General features: G+C 39.0%; 1 long non-coding RNA gene across 1 annotated transcript in view; it reads right to left on the bottom strand.

Annotated features, from left to right (window-relative positions):
• Positions 1 to 505: 505 nt before the first annotated feature.
• The window catches only part of LOC125963055 (uncharacterized), a 44,452-nt gene continuing 20,010 nt past the window's right edge, over positions 506 to 24,947 (bottom strand). The window contains exons 2-3 of the long non-coding RNA XR_007474820.1: positions 5,619 to 5,805; positions 506 to 5,134 (exon numbers count right to left, since the gene is read on the bottom strand). This is a non-coding gene — a long non-coding RNA (uncharacterized LOC125963055). The remainder of the gene's footprint in view (positions 5,135 to 5,618; positions 5,806 to 24,947) is intronic.

Below are 24,947 nucleotides of genomic sequence, written 5' to 3' on the forward strand. Positions count from 1 at the left end.
GGATTGCTGGGTCATATGGCAGCTCTATTTTTAGTTTTTAAGGAACCTCCATACTGTTCTCCATAGTGGCTGTATCAATTTACATTCCCACCAACAGTGCAAGAGGGTTCCCTTTTCTCCACATGCTCTCCAGCATTTACTGTTTGTAGATTTATTGATGATGGCCATTCTGAACAGTGTGAGATGATATCTCATTGTAGTTTTGATTTTCATTTCTCCAATGATAAATGATGTTGAGCATTCTTTCATGTGTTTGTTGGCAACCTGTATGTCTTCTTTGGAGAAATGTCTACTTAGGGCTTCTGCCCATTTTTGGATTGGGTTGTTTGGTTTTTTGATATTGAGTTGCATGAGCTGCTTACAAACTTTGGAGATTAATCCTTTGTCAGTTGCTTCATTTGCAAATATTTTCCCCCAAACTGAGGGTTGCTTTTCATCTTGTTTATGGTTTCCTTTGCTGTGCAAAAAGTTTTAAGTTTCATTAGGTCCCATTTGTTTATTTTTATTTCCATTTCTCTAGGAGGTGGGTCAAAAAGGATCTTGCTGTGATTTATGTCATAGAGTGTTCTGCCCATGTCTTCCTCTAAGAATTTGATAGTGTCTGGCCTTACATCTAGGTCTTTAATCCATTTTGAGTTTATTTTTGTGTAGTGTTCTAAATTCATTCTTTTACATGTAGCTGTCCAGTTTTCCCAGCACCACTTATTGAAGAGGCTGTCTTTTCTCCACTGTATATTCTTGCCTCCTTTATCAAAGATAAGGTGACTATATGTGTGTGGGTTTATCTCTGGGCTTTCTATCCTGTTCCATTGATCTGTATTTCTGTTTTCGTGCCAGTACCATACTGTCTTGGTTACTGTATGTTTGTAATATAGTCTGAAGTCAGGGAGCCTGATTCCTCCAGCTCCGTTTTTCTTCTTCAAGATTGCTTTGGCTATTCGGGGTCTTTTGTGTTTCCATACAAATTGCAAAATTTTTTATTCTAGTTCTGTGAAAAATGCCATTGGTAGTTTGATAGGGATTGCATTGAATCTGTAGATCACTTTGGGTAGTAGAGTCATTTTCACAATGTGGGTTCTTCCAATCCAAGAACATGGTATATCTCTCCATCTATTTGTATCATCTTTAATTTCTTTCATCAGTGTCTTATAATTTTCTGCATACAGGTCTTTGGGCTCCTTAGGTGGGTTTATTCCTTTTGTTGCAGTGGTAAATGGGAGCGTTTCCTAAATTTCTCTTTCAGATTTTTCATCATTAGAGTACAGGAATGCAAGAGATTTCTGTGCATTAATTTTGTATCCTGCTACTTTACCAAATTCATTGATTAGCTCTAGTAGTTTTCTGGTAGCATCTTTAGGATTCTCTATGTATAGTATCATTTCATCTGCAAACAGTGACAGCTTTACTCTTCCTTTCCAGTTTGGATTCCTTTTAGTTCTTTTTCTTCTCTGATTGCTGTGTCTAAAACTTCCAAAACTATAATAATAATAGCGGTGAGAGTGTGCAACCTTGTCTTGTTCCTGATCTTAGTGGAAACGGTTTCAGTTTTTCACCATTGACGATGATGTTGGCTGTGGGTTTGTCATATATGGCCTTTATTATGTGGAGGAAAGTTCCCTCTATGTCTACTTTCTGGAGAGTTTTTATCGTAAGTGGGTGTTGAATTTTTTTGAAACCTTTCTCTGCATCTATTGAGATGATCATATGGTTTTTCTCTTTAAATTTCTTAATATGGTGTATCACATTGATTGATTTGTGTATATTGAAGAATCCTTGCATTCCTGGGATAAACCCCACTTGATCATGGTGTGTGATGCTTTTAATGTTCTGCTGGATTCTGTTTGCTAGTATTTTCTTGAGGATTTTTGCATCTATGTTCATCAGTGATACTGGCCTGTAGTTTTCTTTCTTTGTGACATCTGGGTCTGGTTTTGGTATCAGGGGGATGGTGGCCTCATAGAATAAGTTTGGGAGTGTCCCTCCCTCTGCTATATTTTGGAAGAGTTTGAGAAGGATAGGTGTTAGCTCTTCTCTAAATGTTTGATAGAATTCACCTGTGAAGCCATCTGGTCCTAGGCTTTTGTTTGTTGGAAGATTTTTAATCACAGTTTCAATTTCAGTGCCTGTGATTGGTCTATTCATATTTTCTATTTCTTCCTGGTTCAGTCTCAGAAGGTTGTGTATTTCTAAAGATTTGTCCATTTCTTCCAGGTTGTCCATTTTATTGGCATAGAGTTGCTTGTAGTAATCTCTCATGATCCTTTGTATTTCTGCAGTGTCATTTGTTACTTCTCCTTTTTCATTTCTAATTCTATTGATTTGAGTCTTCTCCCTTTTTTCTTGATGAGTCTGGCTAATGGTTTACCAATTTAGTTTATCTTTTCAAAGAACCAGCTTTTAGTTTTATTGGTCTGTGCTATCATTTCCTTCATTTCTTTTTCATTTATTTCTGATGTGATCTTTATGATTTCTTTCCTTCTGCTAACTTCGGGTTTTTTTTGTTCTTCTTTCTCTAATTGCTTTAGGTGCAAGATTAGGTTGTTTATTTGAGATGTTTCCTGTTTCTTAAGGTAGGATTGTATTGCTATAAACTTCCCTCTTAGAACTGCTTCCGCTGAATCCCATAGGTTTTGGATGATTGTGTTTTCATTGTCATTTGTTTCTGGGTATTTTTTGATTTCCTCTTTGATTTCTTCAGTGATTTCTTGGTTATTAAGTAGTGTATTGTTTAGCCTCCATAAGTTTGTATTTTAAACAGATTTTTTCCTGTAATTGATATCTAGTCTCACAGCATTGTGGTCGGAAAAGATATTTGATATGATCTCAATTTTCTTAAACTTACCAAGGCTTGATTTGTGACCCAAGATATGATCTATCCTGGAGAATGTTCCATGAGCACTTGAAAAGAATGTGTATTCTGTTCTTTTTGGATGGAATGTCCTATAAATATCAATTAAGTCCATCTTGTTTAATGTATCATTTAAAGCTTGTGTTTCCTTATTTATTTTCATTTTGGATCATCTGTCCGTTGGTGAAAGTGGGGTGTTAAATTCCCCTACTATGATTGTGTTACTGTCGATTTCCCCTTTAATGGCTGTATTTGCCTTATGTATTGAGGTGCCCCTCTGTTGGGTGCATAAATATTTACAACTGTTATATCTTCTTCTTGGATTGATCCCTTGATCATTATGTAGTGTCCTTCTTTGTATCTTGTAATAGTCTTTGTTTTAAAGTCTATTTTGTCTGATATGAGAATTGCTACTCCAGCTTTCTTCTGCTTTCCATTTGCATGGAATATTGGTGCGAATGTTGGTGCATTTAATGTTGTCCCAGAGGTCTCTGAGACTGTCCTCAATTCTTTTCATTATTTTTTCTTTATTATGCTCTGCAGTAGTTTTTCCCATATTTTATCTTCCAGGTCACTTATTCATTCTTCTGCCTCAGTTATTCTGCTATTGATACCTTCTAGAGAATTTTTAATTTGATTTATTGTGTTGTTCATCATTGCCTGTTTTCTCTTTAGTTCTTCTAGGTCCTTGTTAAACGTTTCTTGTATTTTCTCCATTCTATTTCCAAGATTTTGGATCACCTTTACTCTCATTATTCTGAATTCTTTTTCAGGTAGACTGCCTATTTCCTCTTCATTTGTTAGGTCTGGTGGGTTTTTGCCTTGCTCCTTCATCTGCTGTGTGTTTCTCTGTCTTCTCATTTTGTTTAACTTACTGTGTTTGGGTTCTCCTTTTTGCAGGCTGCAGGTTTGTAGTTCCTGTTGTTTTTCGTGTCTGTCCCCAGTGGCTAAGGTTGGTTCAGTGGGTTGTGTAGGCTTCCTGGTGGAGGGTACTAGTACCTGTGTTCTGGTGGATGTGGCTGGATCTTGCCTTTCTGGTGGGCAAGTCCACGTCTGCTGGTGAGTTTTGGGGTGTCTGTGGCCTTATTATGATTTTAGGCAGCCTCTCTGCTAATGGACAGGGCTGTGTTCCCGTCTTGCTAGTTTTTTGGCATAGGGTGTCCAGCACTGTAGCTTGCTGGTCGTTGAGTGCAGCTGGGTCTTGGTGTTGAGATGGAGATCTCTGGGAGAATTTCACTGTTTGATATCACGTGGAGCTGGAAGGTCTCTTGTGGACCAGTGTCCTGAACTTGTCTCACCCACCTCAGAGGCACAGCCCTGACACCTGGCTGGAGCACCAAGAGCCTGTCCTCCACACGGCTCAGAATAAAAGGGAGAAATAAAGAAAGAAAAAAGAAGATAATATAAAGTAAAATAAAATAAAAAGTTATTAAAATAAAGATTATGAAAAAAATTTTTTTCAAGTAATAAAAAAAAAGAAAGAAGAGAGCAACCAAACCAAAAAACAAAACCACCAATGATAACAAGTGCTAAAATCTATACAAAAAAAAAAAAAAAAAAAACCAGAAAACGGACAGACAGAACCCTAGGACAAATGGTAAAAGCAAAGCTATACAGACAAAATCTCCCACAGAAGCATATACATATACACTCACAAAAAAAGAAAAAGGGAAAAAAATATGTATATCGTTGCTCCCAAAGCCCACCTACTCAATTTGGGATGATTCGTTGTCTATTCAGGTATTCCACAGATGCAGGGTACATCAAATTGATTGTGGAGATTTAATCCGCTGCTCCTGAGGCTGCTGGGAGAGGTTTCCCTTTCTCTTCTTTGTTTGCACAGCTCCCGGGGTTCAGCTTTGCATTTGGACCCACCTCTGCGTGTAGGTTGCCTGAGGGCGTCTGTTCTTTGCTCAGACAGGACGGGGTTAAAGGAGCAGCTGCTTCAGGGACTCTGGCTCACTCAGGCCGGGGTGAGGAGAGGGGACGGGTACAGAGTGCGGGGCAAGCCTGTGGAGGCAGAGGCCGGCGTGACGTCGCACCAGCTTGAGGCGCGCCGTTTGTTTTCCTGGGGAAGCTGTCCCTGGAACCCGGGACCCTGGTAGTGGCGGGCTGCACAGTCTCCCCAGAAGGGGGGTGTGGATAGGACCTGTGCTCGCACACAGGCTTCTTGGTGGCGGCAGCAGCAGCCTTAGCGTCTCATGCCCGTCTCCGGGGTCCGCGCTGTTAGCCGCGGCTCGCGCCCGTCTCTGGAGCTCCTTTAAGCGGCGCTCTTAATCTCCTCTCCTCACGCACCAGGAAACAAAGAGGCAAGAAAAAGTCTCTGGCCTCTTCGGCAGCTCCAGACTTTTCCCCGGACTCCCTCCCGGCTAGCTGTGGCGCACTAACCCCCTGCAGGCTGTGTTCACGCCGCCAACCCCAGTCCTCTCCCTGCGCTCTGACTGAAGCCCGAGCCTCAGCTCGCAGCCCCGCCCGCCCCGGCGGGTGAGCAGACAAGCTTCTCGGGCTGGTGAGTGCTGGTCGGCACCGATCCTCTGTGCGGGAATCTCTCCGCTTTGCCCTCCGCACCCCTGTTGCTGTGCTCTCCCCCGCGGCTCCGAAGCTTCCCCCTCCGCCACCCGCAGTCTCCGCCCGCGAAGGGGCTTCTAGTGTGTGGAGACCTTTCCTCCTCCACAGCTCCCTCCCACTGGTGCTGGTCCCGTCCCTATTCCTTTGTCTCTGTTTTGTCTTTTTTCTTTTGCCCTACCCAGGTACGTGGGGAGTTTCTTACCTTTTGGGAGGTCTGAGGTCTTCTACCAGCGTTCAGTAGGTGTTCTGTAGGAGTTGTTCCATACGTAAATGTATTTCTGATGTATTTGTAGGGAGGAAGGTGATCTCCACGTCTTACTCTTCCGCCATCTTGAAGCTCCGCCTACCATGATGTTTTTAAAAAGGTGAACCATATTTTCAGTGAACACCTGCGGGAAGAAAACCCAACAGCTGAGATTCAGGAAAAGAGTTTCCTTTTTTTTTAACTTGAAAAGCCTTAATCAATCACTGGAACTGCTTTAGCTTATAAACATCTACTGCAAGCATATTTTATTGTGTTATATCGGTTAAATGGCTTTGTTTATTTAAATGGTTGTAGCTGTTAGCTCATCATGTAGGAAAATTGATTCTAAAGAGAGCTTTGATTTTAAATGGTTAATTATTCCTAAAGTTCCATTATTTTAATAATAGATTTCAACCATCCTATTCAGAAGACAAGTGGCTACTTATTTAAATCATATTTATGTCCACATTCATATTATTTTCTGAATTAGGTGAAAATAATACACTATGTTGGGGTCAAAAAATGATCAAAATTGGATGAACATATTAATGCATTTTAATAGCTTGACTTGGAGTTTCATAAATCTCATCCCTAACCAAAGTATGTCACTTGAAATAAATTCCAACTTATCTCCTGCTCAGAAAAGAATACTCCACTGAAATATTTTTAGCTACTTAAAGCCAAAAAGGGATGTCCATCTATTGATGTAAAACAAATCTTTGCACTAGACAGAGGCTGCACTAGATAATTCCTAAGAGCTTTTTCAACTCCATGATTCTGTGATATGCTGAATTTTTGAAAAGGACTCTCAGAGAGAGAGGGAGTGATGAATTTCTAGTGCATATCCCCTCCCAGAAACAACAATTAGAAAAACATCCAGATAGGAAAATACCTTCACAAGAGCTAAGGATTCCAGGTGAGTGTTTACAGCACCTGGGTGAAACTAGAAATAAGAAAAGACGCACTGAAGAAGAAAGGACAGATATATTCACATTACCCCATCACCTCTCCCCCAAGCCCAGGCAGTCCAGCATGGAGAGAGACACCCTCCCCATGAGAGAAGGAAAGTCAAGTGAGTGCCCAATTTCACCGTAGATGCCAGCACCAGCCCATCTCAGCAACAGGCCAATTCCCACAATGTTAGGTGGCTCCCTGTGAACTCCCAGGAACTTAGGTCCTTGACCCACCCAAGTGCCTGCTGGCTGCAGCAAACCCAGGCAGCTCCTTTGATACCAGACTCCCAGAGGTCTCCCACAAACCCAGGCTCCCAGTCCACCCTAGCACCAGTCATCTCTTATGGCACCAGGTTCCCAGAGAGCTCCCATGAACCAAGGCTCTGGGCACATCCCAGTGCCAGCTGGCTCCCAAGGCCCAGGTGGCTCCTGTGGCCCCAGACTCCCAATCAACCCCCATAAACACAGGCTCCAGGTGGACACCCACACACTAGGTCTCCCAGCTAGTCTCAGCATCAAGCTGACTACCACAGATCCAGGCTTTTATCCAACCCCAGCACCAGGCTGGACTCTGCACCAGTCCAGACTGTCTCCTGTGGACCCAGGTTCCCAGCTCACCCCTGTGGTCCCAGCCTCCAGGCCAGCTACTGTGAAACCAGGCTCCGAGACTGATTCAGTATCAGACTCACCACCAGAGACCAAGATTCTTGGCCTGCCCCAGTGGTCCTCAGTGCCTGGTTGGCCCCTGTAGACCCAGGATCCAGGTTCACCCACATCGACCCAAGTCCCAGGCTCATCCATCAGAGACTCAAGTGTCAGGCCCACACTAGTGAATCCAACTCCAGGCCCCTCACCCACTGACCCAGGTACCAGGATGGCCTCTATGTATCCAAGCACTAGGTCTTCCCACCCAAGGCACCAGATCTGCCCACCCAAGGACTCCAGCAGCAAGCTTGCCCATGGACACTACCAGAGAACCCATATAGAATCTCTGGACTGGGCTAACGGGTGAAGGGCTTGCCTGCCGAAGCCAGTCTATAAAGATTGCAAGAAGTGACTACTTCAAATGTGTGGACACCAACACAAGGCCTCAGTGATCATGAATAATCAAGGAAACATGACCCCACCAAAGGAAACTAATAAACTCCAATGACTAACCCTAAAAAACTGGAGATCTATGAACTATCTGACAAAGAATTCAGAAAAATCCTCTTAAAGAAATTCAGTGAACTACAAAAATACACAGATAAACAACTAAATGAAATTAGGAAAACAATGCATGAACAAAATGAGAAGTTTAACAAAGAAATAGAAATCTTAAAACAAATCAAACAGAAACCCTAGAGTTGAAGAATACAATGACCCCTATCTTATACCACTCACAAAAGTTAAGTTGAAATGGATTAAAGCCTTAAATGTAAGACCTGAAACTGTAAAAGCACTAGAAGAAAACAGGGAAAAAGCTCCTTGACATTGATTGGCAATGATTTTTTTCTATATGACACCAAAAGTACAGGCAACAATAGCGAAAATCAATAAGTGGGACTACATCAAAATAAAAAGCTACTTCACAGTGAAAGAAACAATCAACGAAATGATAAGGCAACCTATGGAATGGGAGAAAATATTTGCAAACTATCTATCTAATACGGGGCTAATATCCAAAATATACAAGGAACTCAATAGCAAAAAACAAATAATCTGATTAAAAAATGAGAAGAGGACTTGAATAGACATTTTTCCAAAGAAGACATACAGATGGCTCACAGGTACACAAAAAGGTGTTCAACCTCACTCATCATCAGGGAAATGCAAATCGAAACCACAATGAAATATCACCTTATACCTGTTAGATGGCTATTATCAAAAAGTCAAGAGATAACAAGCACTGGCGAGAAAGAAGAGAAAAGGTAACCCTTGTGCACGCTTGGTAGGAACGTACATTGGTGCAGCCACTATGGAAAACAGTATGGAGGCTCCTCAAAAAACTGAAAAAAAGAACTACCAAATAATCCAGCAATCCCAATTCTGGGAATATATCTAAAGGAATTGAAAACACTATGTTGAAAAGATATCTGTACCCACATGTTCATAGCAGTGTTATCTACAATAGCCAAGACATGGAAACAAATTAAGTGCCCACTGACGAATGAATGGATAAAGAAGTTGTACTGTGTGTGTGTGTGTGTATACACACTACAATGGAATATTATTCAGCCAAAAAAAAGGAAATCCTGCCACTTGCAATAATGTGGATATACCTTGAGGGCATTATGCTAAGTGAAATAAGATAAAGACAAATACTCTATGATCTTACTTATACATGGAACCTAATAATTAAAAAAAATTCTTTTTTCTAACTCACAGAAAAAGAGATCAGGTTTGGAGTTACCAGACGCAGAAGGTGGAGGAATGGGGAATTGGATGAAGGTGGTGAAAATGTACAATCTTCCAGTTGTGAAATAAATAAGTACTAGGGATGTAATGTACAATATGATGACTATAGTTAACACTGCCACATGGTGTATTTGAAAGTTGTTAAGAGAGTAAATCCCAAGAGTTCTCATCACAAGGAACAAACATTTTTTTCTTCTTTTGTATCTATATGAAATGGTTGACGTTAAGTAAATTTATTGTGGTAATCATTTCACAATATATGTAAGTCAAACCATTATGCTGTACACCTTAAATTTACATTGCGCTGCATGTCAATTATATCTCAATAAAACTGGAAAAAAATAGAGCTACCATATGATCCAGCAATCCCACTTTTGGATATATATTCAATGGAAATGAAATTACTATCCTGAAGAAATATCTGCACCTCTATGTTCATTGCAGCATTATTAACAATAGATAAGACATGGAAACAACCTAAGTTTCCATTGATGGATAAACGGATAAAGAAAATGTGGTTATACTGCTATATTTAAAATGGGTAACCAACAAGGACCTACTGTATAGCACAGGGACCTCTGCTCAATATTATGTAACAACCTAAATGGGAAAAGAATTTGAAAAAGAATAGATACATGTATATGTATAACTGAATCACTTTGCTCTACACCTGAAACTATCACAACATTGTTAATCAACTATACTCCAATATAAAATAAAAGGGTTTAAAAAAAAAGAAAATGTGGTTATATGTATATACAGTGGAATATTATTCAGCCATAAAAAAGAAGGAAATCCTGCCTTTTGTGACAACGTGTATGGATCTTGAGGACGTTATGCTAAATGAAATAAATCAGATAGAAAAAGACAAATACTGTATGTTCTCACTTATATGTGGAATCTAAAAAAGTGAAACTCTTAAAAACAGAGAGTAGAATGGTGGTTGCTAGGGGCTGGTCAAATGATATAAACTTTCAGCTAAGAGTCGAAGAAGTTCTGGGGACCTAATGTGTAGTATGGTAACTACAGTCAACAATACTTTATTATCTACTTGAATGTTATTAATAGAGTAGATCTTAAATGTTATCACTACAAAAGTGGTAATTATGTGAGATGATGGACGTGTTAACTAAGCTTATTGTGCTAATCACTTCACAATATATATGTGTAGCAAATAATGATATTGTACACCTTAAACTTACATAAGTTATATATGAATAATATCTGAACAAAGCTAGAGAAAAAAAAAAAGAAAAGGAAAGAGAAAGGAAAACCAGTGGTAGGCTGGTAAATTTTTAACCAGCCATTAGAAAAAAAAGATGCCTGACTCATGGTGTTTTTCTAATTCCCATGGTGTAAATGGTCCCACTATGGTCAATTGTATGCTACTAACATGATGTTACTGAACACAGAGTGGGGGAAAGATGTGCAAAATTGAATCTCAAAGCACTGGCTCCAGCACATTGCCAATAAACTCATGCATAGAGTTAACCATCTCTTGTTATACACCAAGATTTTTTCTAAGCCACGTTGGCAGATAGCAGGGTAGGAATGTAGGTGGAACATTTCTATATAATAAAGTGTGCTGTAGTTCAGTTGATTCTATAACAGTGAATGTTGTATAGAATTCCTATTAACACTGATAAGGAAATCTGTTATGGTATGCTAAAGAAAAATGAAAGGCTGAATAAAGGCAGGCCTCAATGATGGAAAATTTTTGCCATCTGACCCCAAGGGTGGAATTTAGTGGTCCAGTGTTAGGTTTGTAGCTTAACTGATCATAATCTGCCACCCCCGTTGTGGATCTAAATCTCCATTTTTTCTTAACATTTTTTTAGTTACAAACAATAATGTAATGTAAGGTAGTCAATTTTCTACTATTATTTGTAGACAGATTTCACTGAGTGTTTGAGAAAAAACGTTCTAGAATAGAATGTTTAAAAAAGAAAGAAAATTATTCTCATCAGCACTGAATAAATAGATATATATTTAAAGGATAAACATCACTATTGTTCATCCTAATAAATCAGTATTTTTCACATATTGTACAAACTAAGAGGCCACTATTGTGGGGTCAAATATCCCTACAAAGTGATCTGTACTACTTATTTCCATTATCCCAATTAAACTCATAAAATCTAACAGTATGGCAGATACTGCTCAGTTCATATTTTGGAAGTACAAGAATAAAATAAATAAATGATTGGAGACTGTCTTAGGCAATTTCTGTAATGATAAACAGAAACACATTCAGACTACCAGAAACACTGGTACTCAGTGTTCCCATTAATGGTTCTTATTTCAAGCATGTGGGATTATCTACCTGAGAGTTTCCTCTGGCCACAGGAGCATGCCCAGCCCATGCAAGGAGCATGCCAGAAGTGCCAAGGAATTATCAGTCCTGGGAGTAGCCATCTACCAATGATGACTGAGTGTGGTGAATAAATATCTTTGCTTCATTTCCCCTTGAGTGAACAACCGAATTGTCCTTCATGCTGTCTTCTGGGAGCCCCCAGCATGAATAAGTCCCACTTGTCTACAGCAGTAATATGCTCATGAAAATGCCTGTATTGGCTTTCTTCCCTTCTCTGTCTCAGTTCCGCATCCCACAAACAGTGCTTCGTGGGACCACTTCCCAAATAAATCACCTTCACTGAAATTCTTGTCCTAAGGTCTGCTTCCAGGGGAAACTTAAACTAAGATAATCAGTAAGGAAGAAATGACCTTATAGGAATCCAAGAACTGGCACTGAAATGAGACTCAGTCTCATGGAAAATGGGTTTGGCATTGGGAACTCATGAGTATTCACTATAAGGTTCCATCATCACATAAAACATGTTGGTTTTCTTTGTGAGCCTCTTCTCCTCTCCCCTCCAAACTAATTTCTCACCCTCCCTTCTGTAGATCTTTCCTCAACTTCAGAGTTCCTACTTATTCATAAATTTGAATTACTCATAATGTTGACTCACTCATGGCCTATCATGACCCTCCCACTTCTCTCTACTTCATGAATTTTCAGTTTCAGCCTTCACCATTAATCATAGGAATCTAATTTCATTTTTCAGTTCAAATGGTGGAGAGTGAAAATCTAATATACTCAATCTTTGAGCAGAGCTAATTACAATAGATTAGTTATGCACAGTTAGGCATCATCCAATCCAGGACACTTATATGAGAGTGAAAGAGGCACTGTTAATAATTAAGCCAAGACAACAGGTACTGTTCTGGGCAAATTGGGATGTATGGTCACCTTGTCATATGACACTAATCAATTAATACTGGTTGCCCAGTGATTGTTAAATTAGCCATGACTGTTATGTGTGGGCAAGGAGTGGGGGGGTGGTAGCTGGCACATCACTGTCCCTTAAAGAGACCAATGATTTTCTAAGGAAATAAAAACATGGTCATTGTTAATTTATAGAATATTCATACTATAGGACTATAAGGACCATTATGGATCACCAGTGATCCTCATACCAAATTTGTGTAACTCCAAAACAATCCACTCTTTGATGCATTATCAGAACACATTCTAAGGCTGAAGATAACTTAGTCATGAATTCACCTTTGGCCCATGGGAGACAATAAGAAAACCCAGGGAACTTCACCACTGTGTCTTACTTGCAGCCCCAAGGTCCTTAGGCAGTCTGTCTTCTTTTTTCCACCTTTCAGTCTTCCTAAGCTTGTTTGTTATGTTATGTCCAGGGATTTTTAGGTATAAAAGAGAGGACCTGGGAGGAATGGGACTATTCCATCTTGAGTGCAACCAGAAATCTATGATGAGTTTTTTTTGTTTTTGTTTTTGTTTTTGCGGTATGTGGGCCTCTCACCGCTGTGGCCTCTCCCGTTGCGGAGCACAGGCTCTGGACGCGCAAGGCTCAGCGGCCATGGCTCACGGGCCCAGCCGCTCCACGGCATGTGGGATCTTCCTGGACCGGGGCACGAACCCGTGTCCCCTGCATCGGCAGGCGGACTCTCAACCACTGCGCCACCAGGGAAGCCCTATGATGAGTTTTTGACAAGGGTTCTCATACATGAAAAGTTGGGAGCCATTACTGTAGTATATTGCCAGATATTTTCCTGTGTATAGATTTTTGTGTATTTTTCTTTAAAAATGGTTTGATTAGACTACATATATGACTTTTATAAGTCCTTTTCCTCTTAATAATATAGCAAGTACTTTTCAATTCTATCATAATCTCCTCATAAGCATAATCTTAATGGTTGATTGAACTATCCTTCTAGTGTTAGCTACATAGGTTGTTTCTAGTTTTTCACCATTACAAATAATGTTATAACAAATGTATATAAGCATAAAGCTTTTCTTTAGTTCAGGTTATTTTCTTGGTTTATATGCCTATAAATGAAATTATTATGTCAAGACATAAACATTAAAGTCAATTGGCATAATATATCCTAATTTTTATTGTATTATGACAAGGGAGGGCACCTTTTTCACCTAAAACCCAGCCTTATCTAAAGACCAATTGCAATGGTCCTGCTGAACTGAGGAAAAAAAGTATTTTATATCAACTACATTGGAAAAGCTGATGTGAAATGTAGAAAATTGCTCTAATCCAAGGGAATCATTACGTAGTTCAAAAAAACCCAGAGTGTGGCTACTTTAAAATCCTCAGGAAATATGCCCGAGACGTTCTTTGAAGTAATCCAGAGCCTGCAACATGTAAAATGATAGCTGGCTGTGTTATTCATGGTGGACGATACCGAGGAAACAGAGGCAATGTCTTGTGAAATCTGTGTTTGCTAGGACAAAAGGGGTTGCCTGGTACCTTTTCAGAGTCTCCCTCTCTGTGTGTGTGTCTCTGTCTCGCTCTCACTCTCTCTAAGGTGGCATGACTTTCTAGAAAATCTTTGGCTTTAAAACCACACAAACCTAAGTTCAAATCCCATCAATTCCATTTCCTCTCAGGGAATTTGCTCATCTGTAAGTCTGTGATAATGATACCCATTTTATAAAGTCACCTTAATGATTTACTTAACTGAAACAGGTATGTAAATATTACAGCATAGTATCCAGCATGTTTTACAAAGGAATATTTCAGAGCAAACCTCCTACACTGAATGCCAGTGAAAACAGGTGTAAAACCAGCTAAAACCCAAGGATTGGCTGGATCATTCGACCTAATTATTGTGCTAGTATCTTCCATTTGCCTCTCCAAATCCCTTTTACCCCTTCTCCACCCAGCTCTGTGCCCCAAGGGAACAGAAACTGAAGTAATGCCCTGGAGAACAGCTAAAGACCTCTTGGGTTAGGGGTCATTCTGCCTTATCTCATTGGTGTCTTCTCTCTTCTCATGCAGTAGAACCCATAACTCTATGGAAGACATCAACACTGAGGAAAAATTCTAGATTGAGATTCAAGGGACAGCTCCCCAAAGCCCCACAGGACTGGGCTACCATAGGAGCTGCTGCAGAATCAGGAAATCACAGCTATATCCTATAGCACATGTCACAATCCACAGGGATGCCTTACATGCTGCCTCTCTTCCCACTTAACTCATTTCCCAATTCAGGTTTCACACAAGCGTATTTAATTGGTGGAGTGCAAATCATATTCAGAATCCTAGCTGCAAGGGAGTTTTACAGTCTTTGAAGTACAAACAGGCACACTAGAAAAAGGCTGGAATAGAAGAGTGAGCCACTCCTTAGCGTCTGCTACAGTATGCCATCAAGCTCAAGCAGTATCCAGCATGGCCTTTCTTTGGCATCCGAGAAGTCTGGGAGAAGCACAACTACAGATTGAAGCTTATAATTAATGAAAGAGTCCATAAACTAAAGGACAGGGGTAGATTGCAAACCTCAGAAGAAGTCACATGAAAATCATCTTCTTAAAGATATCAAGTGTAAGGATCTTCATGAATGCAATCTTTCTAAACAGTGTAGTCTCTGCCTCCATTTCTGATGCTAGAAAGCATCCTAAAGCAAAATACCTTAGCACACCCACTAACAGGGAGATAGTTTCAGGACCTGGATCTGGACTATGCATTCATGCAGGTCTGTGCAGCATAGGAGACAGACTGTTAACTACTTTGCATGAAGATGTCTCCCCCAGTTGTGCTACATGTGACCAGCATAGCTCTGATTCTGCTGCTAATACTTTGGAAAAGAAAATAAGCACAAATTTTTTTTTTCAGTTTAAGACTTTTTTTGTTCTTGGCTTACAAAAATAAGCAAGGAATTATTGGAGTTACCCCCAGGAAAACATTGGCAATTAGTAAAGTAAGATAACTAAATTAAAGAACACTTGTAATTCCAGTGAATGTCACCTAGGACCACAATATGATTATAAAATGAAATTAAACAATCACATGTATTGATATGTACTCTATTGGGGGAATAGCTTTTTTAGGGGGGAACAGTCATTCAGCCTAGAATGACATTTCCCAAAGTGGGTTTCCTGGAATTCCAGTAGTGTTTTTTGGTGTGGTCAGTTTTTTTAACGGTCACAAAATTCTCCCTTTGCGGTATGCCTGCCCCTTTGCAATGTGACTTTGCCCATCCTCCTACACAGAGATTCGGTATATTTATCTACCCCTTTAAATCTGAGCTGGACTTGGGACTTGCTTTGACCAATGGAATGTGGCAGAAGTGATTTTTTTATGAATTCCAAAGCCTCAGCTTTAAGAGGCCATGCAACTTGCACCTTCCCCATCTTGAACACTGCCCTGAGGCTTCCGAAGGAAACCAGTTTAGCCTACTAGAGGATGAGAACCCACATGGACGGTAACAGGCCAGCACCAACTGCCAGGCATATGACTGAAGCCATCTCAGACCTTCCTGTCCAGCCAACCTTACAACAGAATGCCACTTCAGAAGTGAGTCCAGCAGAACAGCCCAATCAACCCAGAGAATCGTGACAAATAATAGGTCAATATTTTAAGCCAAAAATAAAAAAAAGACTTCCATTGTTTGCCCTCTTACTGTTACTTTTAGGATAAGATCCAGGTTCATTAATTTGGTTACTAAGGTCCATCATAACATGGTTCCTTATAATACAGACCCTGAAAATCACCACTAAGAGCCTAGATTCTATGTATGATTCTATGTAACAGGAAATGCTCGCCCATTTTCCCTAAGGAAGAACTGGAAAACATGGGAAGCTGTTTGGGCTGCTGTCATCATTTGTATAATTACAAAACTCAACAACACAGCTGCCAATGTGCAGAGTCTGACAAAGGGAGCCTATCACACACAGAGTGTTTTCTGGAGAATTCACAGAGAGCCGTGCTGAGGGGGTGTAGGGCAGTTTGCAGAGTTATATGCCACAACCTATTGCCAACAGCTGCCTCTGCTGGAATCTATGCCTGCTCTCTTTCTCCCTCTCTCTCTGTCTCTCTCTCACACACACACACACACACACACACACACACACACACACACACACACACACACACACACACACACACACACACACCATGATTGGTAAAAGGTATGCAGGGGGGCTCATTTTAGATTTATGACCATGAGCCACACATAGATCTTCAGTGCTGCTGGCAGTCTTATTATACTTACCAAAGGTCAAATCATTCTCCCATTATCTAAGATGCTATGTCATGCTATTGTCTCCTGCCTTAAAACTGCAATAACTTGTCCCCACTCCTCACTTTTAGCTGATGACTTTGTTTCCTGTTTCACTAAAAACTCAATCAGAAAGAGTTCTAACTTCCACATCCTTCACCACCGCATCTTCCAATCTTATTGTGTAAGCAGGCAGGGTAGGGGGTCCTGAGAGAAAAAGAACCAGGCATGGCTTTCTTGACAGGAGAGAAGCCGTTTTTGGCTTAAGCCATTTTGGGATCCGGATGCTTGTCCTTAAACAGGTTTCAGTAATTAATGATCTTAAGGAGACAAAAGAATGCAGAAACAAATGACAAACAAATGGTTGTAAGGCAAGAGCAGTAACAATAGGAAAGATAATAAATCAGTTGTAAAGACCCCCAGTTCTGTTTCAATGGTAATGACTAGCCTGAAGCACTCAACCACCAGATCAACCGGAACCTAAGGGATGATGTTGTTGACCTTTTCTGACCCTCCTGACTTCAATCAACTAAAGCTTGGACTCTGTGAGCCACACAAGCCCCTTCATGAATATGCATGTACCCTTAGCTTAAAACTTCCCCAGTTTTGCTGTTTGGGAGACACTGGCTTTGGGAAAGATCTCCAGTGTTCTCCTTACTTGCTGCAAGTAATAAATCCTTCCTCCTCCCACTCTTTAGCTTCGTTGTCTCTTTTGGCTCAACACCCACCAAGAGGCAAACCTAGTTTTTTGGGTAAAAATTGCATTTGCACCCAGATACTCTGCCTTCTCTCCAGTTATAACAGATAAACTGTCTAGCTCCTATCTTGATGTATTGTCACCCATATCCTTCTCACCACTTCAAGAACAATAGCTCTGTAACTGTCCCTCTTTTCTCCTGCAGCATCTATTCTTCTGTCATTTTCATCAGCACACAAACATGCTGTAGTAAGTCCAGTCATAAAAATCTCCATTGTTTCACAATCAGGCACCACCTCACACCAGACAGAATGGCCATTATTAAAAAGTCTACAAGTAACAAATGCTGGAGAGGGTGTGGAGAAAAGGGAACCCTCTTACACCGTTGGTGGGAATGTAAATTGGTGCAGCCACTATGGAAAACAGTATGGAGGTTCCTCAAAAAACTAAAAGTAGAGTTGCAATAAGATCCTACAATCCCACTCCTGGGCATAGACCCAGACAAAACTCTAATTCGAAAAGATACATGCACCCCTATGTTCATAGCAGCACTATTTACAATAGCCAAGACATGGAAACAACCTAAATGCCCATCAAAAGATGAATAGATAAAGAAGACCTGGTGTATATATATATAGTCCAATACAGTGGACTATTATTCAGCCATTAAAAAATTATTCAGCCATTTGCTGCAACATGAATGGACCTAGAGAGTATCATACTAGGTTAATTAAGTCAGAAAGAGAAAGACAAATAGCACATGATATCACTTATATGTGGAATCTAAAATATGACACAAATGAACATATCTACAAAGCAAAAACAGACTCACAGACATAGAGAACAGACTTGTGGTTGCCATGGGGTAAGGGGGGTGGGGGAGGGAAGAATGGGGAGTTTGGGATTAGCAGATGCAAAGTATTATATATAGAATAGATAAACAACAAGGTCCTACTGTATAGCACAGGGAACTATATTTAATATCCTGTTATAAACCATAATGGAAAAGAATATGAAAAAGAATATATATATATATATATATATGTATAACTGAGTCACTTTGCTATACAGTAGAAACTAAACACAACATTGTAAATCAACTATAATAAAATTTTTAAAAATCTCCATTGTTCCAACATTCCCTCACCATTTCATTACTCCATTTTACAGCCAAAATCTTTGAAAATGTTGCCCATACAGCCTTCACTTCTTTCTTCCAACTGTTCCTTGAATCCAGTACAACATGGTTTTTGTTATCAACACTTCAATGAAGTCAGCCTCTTTAAGTCCCTTCCACATTGCCAAATCCAATGTCAATCCTCAATTATCATGTTCCTTGAGTTCTTAGCAACATTTGTCAAAGTTGATTGTTCTCTCCTTCATGAAACACTTTCTTCACTTGGCTTCCAGAACTGATTTTGCTTCCCTGATGACTGCCTCTTCTGAGTCTCTTTATTATTTTCTTGTTCCATATTTCTACATATCATAATGCCCAAGACTTAATCCTCATACACCTTGTCTCGATCTATGCGATCTCTCTAAATGATTTCATTGTTTTAAATACAAACTATAAACTGATACTTCCCAAATGTCTCCAGCTCCAACTGTCCTCTGAATTCCAGTCTCGTATCTATTGCCTGCTCTTGGATTTCTACTAGAGATCTCAAAATTAACATGTTAAAAAATGAACCCTAGATTTCCCCTCCCCCAAATCTGCCCCTTCTCCATTGTTTCCCATCTCAGCAAGTGTTTCCCATCTCTGTAAATGACACGGCTATAGGCTGAATATTTGTGTCTCCCCCAACACTCATATATTGAAATTCTAACCCCTAATATGATGGTATTAGGAGATGGCGCCTTTGGGAGGTGATTAGGTCATGAGAGTGGAACCTTCGTAAATGGGATTAGTATACTTATGAAAGAGACCCGGGAGAGGTCCCTCACCCCTTCTGTCATGTGAGGACACAGCAAGAAGACAGCTGTTTATGAACCAGGAAGTGGGCCCTCACCAGATACTGAATCTGCCAGCACTTGGATCTTGGACTTCCCAGCCTCCAGAACTGTGAGAAATAAATTTTCGTTGTTTATAAACCACCAGTCTGTGGTATTCTGTTACAGCAGCCCAAACAAACTGAGACAGGCACCATTATTCATGCATTTGCTCAAGTCACAAAAGTTGCAATCACCTTTAACTCTCTTTCTCTTATACACTACATCTAATCCACTAGCAAATCCTGTAGCTTCTACCACCATTCATCTTACCACTTCCACCAGTATACTCCAGGTCCTGGTCACCATGATCTCTCATCTAGATTACTGCAGTAGCCTTCCACCTTGTACTCTTATCTCTCTACATTTCATTCTCCTATAGTCTCCAGGATGACCCTTATAAAAATATATGTCAGTGTATGTCTTCCCCATGTTCAAAACCTTCCAGTGGTTTTCCAACACACTTAGAATAAAATCTAAAGTCTTTATTGTAGCCTACAAAGCCTTTCACTTTATGGCCTCTGAATATTTCTCTGTCCTCATATCCTGACACTAGCTCTCTTTTTCACTAAGCTCAAACCAGACACTGGCCTCCTGTTCTTCTATCACAACAAACATGTTCCCAACTCAGGGCCTTGACATTCTCTCCTCTCAGAGACTGTCTTTCTCAATATATTCACATGACTAACTCTCTCACTTCATTCAGGTCTCTACTCAAATGTCACTCTATCTTAAATGGCATCACCCATAATTCTATTCTCATGCACTGATTAATTTCTTTTTCATAACACTTACCACTAACTAACATTAAACTACACAAGTTTTTGTTCACTGCTATATCTCCAGTGTCTAGGACAATGATTTAACCTAAGAGGTCCTCACTAAATACTGTTGTATTAATTAATCAATAACTTCCTGAAAAACCTTGTGAAAGAAGTTTGTCTGTTCTTGTCTTAATAGGGTCTGGTCAGTCTGTGAAGGAAGGATAGATGGGAACATCTATTTTCTTTCAGTAGTAGATTCATCTCAAGTCCTAATGGGAAGGTCTAGGCATCAGCACGGCTTCATGTACAAGGATCTTTGTAAATTAATTAAAATATATACACAACAAAATCTAGAATACTTGGGCAGTCCTACTTTAAGGAGCAGTTTTTATGATTCCCACTTGATACAGATCACTATCTGAATGTGCTCTGTGCATATATCATTTCAAACTTAGGTCAGATGATGTATTTCAAACAGTTTCTGATTTGAATTTTAAAACAGTACTTCTAAATTTAAATGAAGGAATGTCTGACCTAGTATCTGATAATAAAGACTAATAAGCCAGAAACCTTTTAAAGAAAGATTTGTCATGTTGATTTAACTGATAGGAGTCTTTGAAGATGTCTTCATTCTGCTGGGTGGAGCCACTAGGCCTTCCTCTTCAATGTTCTGTTTGCTTTGCATCCCAGGGATTTTTTTCCCATAAGAATAATTAAAGGTTTTTCAACTAAACTCCAATACTGGTGCTCTTTCCTCAATGCATGGGGTGGGGTGGGGTGGGGCAGTTAGACTAACAGACAGGAATTTTTCAATCTTATAATTCCGTCCATAAATTTTTCTCATACTGGCTGCCGGGAGCACTAGCAGATGACAAAATTATTGATGTGGCAGCAAATGCAGACTAGTGCAGTAATTTAGAAACTTTTTATTTACATGTGTGGTTGTGGTCATATACTGCAAACATATGCCACGTTTACTTTGAGTAAAACTCCTACTTCACAAGATTGAGTTATATATGTCAGAATCTCGTGGTGTTTCTCAAAGGGCACTATGATTCCCAGATGCTTCACTTTCTGAACCAGATTGACAATCTCCTCTTATAGAGAAACAAACTAAAAGTTACTGAGAGAATAATTTATCTTATTTTAAACTTTTTAGAAATTTTAAATTGCTTATGACAACCACATTTCATAGATGTGGAAAACTGAGGGTTTAGGGGTATCAATTACCTGCTTCAAGTCACATAGGAGTGAAGCATAGAGAATCCAGTGTGTAAATGCACATAGATAGGAATCCATACCAAATTATCAATTATTGGTGTGAGACTGGCTTGTAGACACCAGTGCAATGCCAAAGTTGTGTACTCAGCACCCTTTTCCTAAACTTAATATTTCAGAAATACCAAAAAAAATGAGAAAAGAACATAATGAATACCTGTATATCAATTACCTAGATTAAGAAATATTGTAAAATAATGTCCTTTCTCACATTTCCCCCACCCCAAAATTTGGGTTTACTATTCCCATGAATGTCTTCTGATTGGGATTGCACTGAATTCTCAGATTGATTTTGGGACAATTAACATATTTATGATTATGGAGTCTTCTCCATAAACATGGTATTTCTCACCATTTCCTTGGGTTTTTCTTAAAGTTTTATAATAACAGTTTATAATTTTTCTCCATAGAGGTCATGTATATCCTTTGTTAGATCTGTTACTGGTTTTCTTTTTAAACTGCTGCTGAAAATGGTACCTTTTAAAAAAATCACATTTCTATCTAACTTTGTTACTAATGGATAGAAATAAAATCAATTTTCACATATTGAGCTTATCTTTAGTGAATTTGCTAAACTTTCTTATCAACTCTAATAATTTTTCTATAGGTTTTCTTGGATCTTCTGTATAGACAACTGCATATTCAATATATAGTGGTAGTTTTATTCTTTTCTTATTCTAATAATTTTTTTTCTCTTTTTAAAAAATTCTTGTCTTACCATGCTGGATAGAATCTCCAGTGAAATGTTGAAATGAAGTAAAGATAATGGTATCCTTGTCTTGATCCTTATTTTAAAAATAAGCCTCCTAACATTAAACCATTAAGTATGGTGTTTACTATGGAAGTTTTTGATAGATACTCTTAATCAGGTTAAGAAATTCTTTTGGGGAATTTCCTGGTGGTTCAGTGGTTAGGATTGCAGGGGGCATGGGTTTGATCCCTGGTTCGAGAACAAAGATCCTGCAAGCCGCGCAGCCAAAAAAATAAATAATTCTTTTGTATTGCTAGTTTGTAAGAGATTTCTAAGTCATAAATAAATACTAAATTCTATCAAATGATTCTTCTGCTTCTATTGAAATAATAATATATTTTTCTCCTTTATTTGTTTATTGTGTTGAATTACATTAATAGATTTTCCTAATGGTATAACAATATTGTGAAACAAGATCTTAAAATGAAACAATTTCAGTCTCAGTTTTGGCTGAGGCCCCAACAATAAACAACACATTCCAATGTGAGGTGTGAGACCACCATGCTGGTCTTGTAAAGGAGATAGTTGTAAACTGGTTTTGTGACCCTTAGCTGACTGCCAATCCCCACATGTAAAAGAAGGTGGAGAGGCCAAGAAAGGGCTTGGAAATTAGGAGAGGAATCGGAAAAAGGTGTAGACATTCTGTGCCTCTAAAGTTCTCCCAGTGGAAGGGTGTGGGAGCTGGGCTCACATTCACCTTAAGCCTAGGGAAAGGAGCTTCAATGGAACTACTTGAAGGTTTGATATATGTCAACCAGATCTGAGAAGACACAGTACACTTGTTGTCGACTTCACTTGAGAAATATGAAGGATAGGAAGGTCTCAGAAAAGCCCATAGGAGTACCCCATAAGAAAATACATTGGTTTCAAACACCAGCTAGGCTCTAATAATATTGATCCTGGTTCATGGAAGAATTAATCAAGAAAGAACTTATTCTTCTTTCTCTTCTCACCTATCTCCTTCTATGGTACAGTTCTAGAAGGATCACAAACCCACATAAGCAATATAGCAGAGAAAGGTTAGAAGCACTCTGTGGAGAAAGTAAGAAGGTACTGGCCACATCTCCTTTCTCATTTCAACTACCCAGCCTACAGTAGGCCTGGGTGAGAGATGGAAGAAAATACAACTTTAAAGAAATACTAAAGCTTTCATTATAACCAATACTTTAATTAAACTGAGACTCTTCTGTGATAAAACATGACCAAAATACACAAGAGTCATGGAACTGTCTTACTTTTGATCCAAGAGAAAAGATCTAATCCCACAGAGTAGACTTACATTGGCAGTAGGGAAATCAAAGTTATTTTCTGATTATAATCCCATGAGTCCTACTTATTCAATTTACTAGTTACACTTTTATGCCTGAGTTAAACCCAACCTAGTTGTGTCACATATTTTAAGACATTAAAATGCAAACATCCTAAGTAAGATATTCCTGATAATATTTTATAATTAGTGAAATAGTATTGATAATATTTTATTTAGGATGTTTGCATTTGTATTAATTAGTGAGATTGGCCAGCAATTTCCCTTTCTTAAAATGCCCAGGTCTATTGTTTGTATGAAGATTATATTAGCCTAAATAAAATAATTGAGTGTTCCCTCATTTTCTATTGCCTGGGGAGTCTACAGAAGATTGGAATTCTATGTTTCTTGAATGTTTGGTAGAATTCATCCATAAAATCAGTTAGACCTAGTGTTTTGTTCTTGTGTGGGAGGGACTCTTTAGCTACTGACTCAGATTCTTTAATGACTATGTTTATTCAAGTTTTCTGTTTTCTGTTTAGTCAGTTTTAATGTTATATTTTCTGGGGAATTATCTGTTTTATCTAAGTTTTCAAATATATGAGCATAAAGTTGATCATAAAATCTCTTACCATTTTCAATCTCTGATGTGTATGATCTCTGATGTTTTGTCCCATTTTTGTTTCTAACATTGTTTAATCTACCCAATCTCTTCTTTATTTTTTAACATTTTGTTCAAATAAAGTTATAAGAAATAATATAGAAAGATTCCATATACTCTTCTCCCAGTTTCCCCCAATAGTAACGCCTTGCATAACTATAGTACCATATCACAACCAGGATCTTGATATTCATAGAATCTTTCTGTTTTATTAAGATTTTATTAGTTTTACATGCACTCATTTGTGAGCATATCTATATATAGAGATATATATGTATATATTTACCTCTATGCAATATCACATGTGTAGAATCATGGGTTCATCACCACAGTCAAGATACATAATAGTTTGATCACCACAAGGATACCCTTTTATAACTGTACCTACTTCCCTCCCATTCTCTGCCCCAGTCTCTAACAGCTGGCAACCACTAATCTGTTCTTTATTCCTTTGTCATTTCAAGAATGTTACATAAATGGAATGATGCAGTATGCATGTAACCTTTTGAGACTGGCTTCTTTTCACTCAGCAGAACTGTCTGGAGATCCATCCGGGACGCATCAGTAGTTCATTCCATTTTATTGTTGAGTAGTATTCCATGGTATGGGTGTACCATAGTTGGTTTAACCATTCACCCGCTGAAGGACATCAAAGTTGTTTTCAGTTTGGGGCTATTACAAATAAGGCTATTGTGAACATTTGTGTACAGGTTTTTGTGTAAAAACAAATTTCCATTTCTCTGGGATAAATGCCCAAGAGTACAATTGCTGGGTTGTATGCTATATATATGTTTAGTTTTTTTATAGAACTGCTGAACTGTTTTCCAGATTGGCTGAACAATTTCATATTTCCACCAGCAGTTTATGACTGATCCAGTTTCTACTCATATCTGCCACCATTTGGTGTTGGCACTATTATTTTATTTTAGCCATTCTAATATGATGTAGTAATATCTCATTGTGGTTTTAATTTAAATTTCTCTAATGGCTAATGAAGTTGGACATCTTTCAT

This window comes from Orcinus orca, chromosome X, assembly GCF_937001465.1.
Source record: "Orcinus orca chromosome X, mOrcOrc1.1, whole genome shotgun sequence".
NCBI lineage: Eukaryota > Metazoa > Chordata > Mammalia > Artiodactyla > Delphinidae > Orcinus > Orcinus orca.